Genomic DNA, 4,994 nt, shown 5'->3' with positions numbered 1-4,994 from the left:
CAATAGATTGTAAATAAGTCTCCCTCATGGGAAAAACAGACACAAAGTTTAATTCATATTTTTCTCTTCAATTTGCCATTATCCTAGAATTTTAGGCAGCACAATATGTTATTTTATGAGTCACTGATAAGCCTCTATATGCGCTTTAATTTTTGGAGCTTAATTTTTTTGGTACTCTTAAATTGAATGCAGCTTACTTTTAAATTGTTTTCTTTCTTTTTGAGTTTTTGAAACCTTTAGCCAATAAGGAACGAGAATATCACCTGTGGTTCTTATTTTGGTGAGAAAGTTATGGTATTTGATTCCATTCTGTTTGGAGTGTCTAGGAAAAGTTCTAAAACCTTAGCTTTGGTGGGAAACTTCCTCATCTAGGGAGGGCAGGCAAGAAAGAAGTAGAACATTTTATACCCATTGTATTGATAAAATATAAACATTTTGAAAGAACTAAGCATTTGAGGGAATGTGAGTCAACTGGATCTCTTATACATTATTGGCAGAAGTTTACATTTGTACAACTACTTAGAAAAAAAAAAAGCTGGCGTTAGCTCCCAAAATTGAATATTCACAATGCATATGCATTGTACTGTTTTGATTTTTTATTGCTTAATTAATTATATCAAAGGAGGCATGTTTGGCAAGATAATAATGGTGATTCATATACCAAGGTAGTTAATACAGTTCTATGCACTTGAGGCCAGAGTGTTCTTAGAATTCCAGGATGGCTAAGCACCCAGGTGGGCATCATTTGGTAAGGCAGTATACCTGGCTAAGGGAAAACTAGGAGTATACAGAAAGTTTTGTTTTGATAGGAACACTATAGAATTAGAGTAGTGCTTGGTTCATAGAATTTCTTCTAAGACTTTATGAAGCAAAAAATGAAGAAAGGAAGTAATGATGATTATTTGCCAGTGGCTACTTAAAGTATCAAAATTTTAATCATAACCAAATGAAAAAATTTTGGGGGCAGAGCACATTAAATGAATAGGTTTCTGTTTGACACAATACATGTGGGAGAATGTATGTTTCTTTCAGATGCACTAGAAAAATGTGTCTTTTACATAATTCAAGGGTAATGATTTATAAATTCTCATCAGAAAACTTTTGCAATTCTAAATAGTTGTATGCAACATTTAAGCAATGTAAACAACTAGGTATAAAGCAACTTGGCTTTTGTAAGGGAAAATTATAAGACTAGCAGAAAAAATGTAGAATTATTAACTAAAAAAAAAATCCAAGTGTCTTTTCAACTGAGTCTGTCACAAATAGTAATTTGAAAGAAAAAGTGCTATTAGCAAGGGAGGAGATGTTTGGTTGTAATACGTTATTATTTATTATACATCTAATAATATCAGGTAATGAACTGGACTCTGCAAATTATTTCTTTTAATTATCACAATAATCAACAGTTAATGAAATAGTTACTATTGAGCTCATTTAACATATGAGGAAACATAGGCCAAGAAGGCTTAAGTGAGCTTCCAAGGTTCCACAGCTAGTGAGTGACAGAGCTGGAATTCTGAACACAGACCTGCTTGATTCTAAACTCACATTTCCTTCCCCAAAGCTGTCCCATGTATGCAGTAGCCATGCTAAATGAATGAAGCAATGGATCCTTAGATGTTTCAGGTCTCCCACCTACTTCCTCCTCAAAGCTAGTTCATCTGCACAGAATGCAGGGTCCCAACTCCAACTCTGCTGACTACAGCACTGGCAAGTGACCCATTGGCCTCCTCCTTGACCACCTGGGCATCGAGCAGTGCAAAAGTAAATCCCTCCTAAAGCTGGGAGAGTCATGTTGTGGGCTACTCCTGCATGCAGGTGGGTACAGATCTGGTTCCTGTGACCCTGCCTAAGAAAAGTGAGGGGGTGAAAAGATAAATCAAGCAGCTGAGTACCTGCTTCTTTTAGATAAGGATGACTATGTTCATATCAGGTTAATAGCAGGTACTAAAAAAATTCTATCATCACTATCATTACTAGCTGTATAGCTCTTAGCAACTTAAATTAATACCTCTTTAACTCAATGTCCTAGCACAAATGATAAGGTTGACACTCTTGGAATGCCCTAAGATTGTCATGTGGTGATTACATTACAAGAGAAATTCATTTAAGTTCCCTGGCAAATTGCTCATTAAGTGTTAGTAAGACAGGAGAGATAAGTTTTCTCTTTTTGATGTGATACAAATGAGATTATAATTATCTTGCAGATGTTGGATCCTGTGTATTTTATTTCCCCACAGTCCTACAAGCTTTCTGACAAATGAGTCTTCCCCAACCTCTTCATTCTCTGTATATAGCAGTCCATTTAAATCTAGTACTGACAGAATTCCTTTTCCAATTATTTTTTTATAATTTAAATCTACATTCAAGACCCATTCTTGGCTCCTTCTTTCCTTCATAATACCTTAGATTACTCCAGTCCTCACTAATCTCTCCCTTTACTGCACAGTTTGGTAATGACATCTTTTCCAATTTTTGTATTCATTTATGTTATCTTATTTGCTAAGTTGTAAACTCTGAAAGCAAGGACTTCTTCCTATATATCTCAGTACTCACTGCAGCACTTAGCCCAGTGTCTTACATAAAATATAAGCTCAATAAATAATTACTGATGGATAAATTCAGGTAAGTTATTTATGAACTCAGTCATTAATTCTTATAACTAGAACTCAAAGGAAGCTCTAGAAAATTGAATACCATAGTTTTAACACCATATATAATGTGGCACTATTTCATGTGGTAAATAAAACGTAGACTGAAAATTCATTTAAAATATAGAAAATATTTATTAATAATAAGTTAGTTAAGTGAAAATAATTATTTGGAAGGAAAACCTCACACTTTTATTGTGTTAACATTATGGATTATAATCTTTCCTTCTTGTGAAATGTCTTTAGAGTCCTTTGCCAGAAAGGACGTTAGGCTCCTAGGTCTAACCTCATCATAACTATGTTCTAATAATTATGCCAACATTGTAAAAGATGTACAAAACTTGCAGCTCATTCTAATCTTACTAATTTTAGGCAATTGAGATTAAATATATCAATGAAAAATGTATATATTGAATTAAATAGGTCTTTGTTGATTGGAATACAAAACCCAGTAAAAAAAAAAAAAAAGACACATTTTTCCTGACAATTTTCAAGGACCATTAGAAAGACATTTTTTATGTGGTATATTTTTAAAATTATTGTCCTTTCAACTCTCATCTTTACTGACATTATTGAAACCAGGATGAAAAAATTTGAACATCAAGTATGTCAGTGATACAACATCGAAAGGGAAGATAGGCCATGTACCTCTATGTAAACTTCCTTGTTTTGAGGTTCCAGAAATTGGCCTCTTTTTGAAAATAAAATAAATATCTTCTTCCTTAGAAATATGGTAAAAAGAGTGTTTATATTACTAATAACCTTATCGAATAAATGTGTTGTAATGATACAATTTTATTATTTTCTCATTATTTTAATGAAGAATAAATGCCCTTCAAATATCCCATTATACTTCCCAAGCCACACACACACACACACACACATATTACACTGAATACAAGACATGATAAGACAGTGTTTTAAATAGGTTTTCAAAAACTTAATTTCTTAAAATAATAGTCTCAAGGCTTGTCTTAGAGGCCCATGTGGGTAGGTGAGAATCTGTCAACGTAATGTCTGTGCTCTGCATATTTCATAAGGACAACATGTTATTTGGTTTCCCATGTAATTATTTTTGGTTTTTTCCCCCTACTGGTATACTTTAGGTTACTTTAGAACTTTGAGGATGGAAAAATATGATTGTTTAGATTCTCTTAAAATATAAAACAGTTTTTGTGATAAAAACTATGAATTCTTTTTGATAAACACATGCTTATAGTTGATATGTTACTTAATCTAGAACGCAGTATTCAGAAGAAAAAGTAATTTGTCTAAGAAATGCTTTTTCCCTTGTTGTATTTACACTTTTGTCAGCACAATGTATCTGTATTGCCTATTTGTCCTTTGTTACTGTAGACATAGCAACTTTGTACCTGGAGCAAATGGCTTAACCGTCATTCATTGTTCAAGTGCTTAAAATTCATTCTGCTGCAGGGAATTTGTATTGTTATACTTTTAACTTAGCAATATTAGTAACTTGAAAGTACGAACTGTTCTATCTGGGATATCTGAAACTTTGTTACATAAAAACGTATATGTATATCATGAAAACTGTATCAAAAACAAATCAATGTAAAGATTTATTTTACTAAGTTTATACATAGCATGATGATGAGTAAATGATATAAAATTTTACTCATTAGTTGTACATGAATTTATCATTGATTTTACTTGTTTCCTTTACTAATCTCTCTATAATTTATCCCAAAAGAAATTAAAAATTATAATTGCATGTCTCAATACTTTTGTTTAGACAGTAACTTATTTAAACTTCAGATTTTTAGGCCTTTTTCTCCATAGCTCTTAACAGTACCTTACATCACCTACCCCACAAAGAAAACCATAAAATTTCATATTTTGTTATCAGGAAAGAATTACAGAGAATGCCATTTTTTTACTCTCAGCCACATTTTTAATATTAGAATGATTAAAACTGGGCCATCGTAAGTTTTGTATTTAACTTAATACAATTTTTAAAACTAAGGCAATGAATGAATATTTGTATAAATATAATAACTGTTAAATACTATATATAAGTATTCAATAATTATTTGTATTAAAGTTCTAAATTTGTGGTACAAACAGAAAGCACTGTGAAAACTCAGAAAAATAGATAAATGGATGTGGACTAGAGTAGATAATGCTAGTTTAAGGACTTGCTCTGCTAAAGAGTCATGCAGGCATGAGGTCCCATGGACAAAAAGTTCAAGTGATAGAGATACTACAGTTCACAAATGACTAGTCATCCGTGGAAATGACTGAATACAAAGAAGGGTATTGTAGAAAGAATAATTGATAAGGACTTAGAAATGCTGATTTCTCATCCTAGCTCTCCCATTGGCC

At 32.3% G+C, this 4,994-nt stretch overlaps 1 non-coding gene across 1 annotated transcript; it reads left to right on the top strand.

Annotated features, from left to right (window-relative positions):
* Positions 1-1,702: 1,702 nt before the first annotated feature.
* LOC149990929 (small nucleolar RNA SNORA35) lies at positions 1,703-1,830 on the top strand. The gene has a single exon (XR_016508816.1). It is a non-coding gene; the product is annotated as a small nucleolar RNA SNORA35 (small nucleolar RNA).
* The last annotated feature ends 3,164 nt before the right edge of the window (positions 1,831-4,994 follow it).

The sequence above is a fragment of the Furipterus horrens genome, unplaced genomic scaffold, assembly GCF_987537825.1.
Source record: "Furipterus horrens unplaced genomic scaffold, mFurHor1.1.pri manual_scaffold_17, whole genome shotgun sequence".
NCBI classification, from domain to species: domain Eukaryota; kingdom Metazoa; phylum Chordata; class Mammalia; order Chiroptera; family Furipteridae; genus Furipterus; species Furipterus horrens.
Note: the sequence above shows the minus strand (reverse complement) of the source record. Positions and strands in the feature narration are given on the sequence as shown.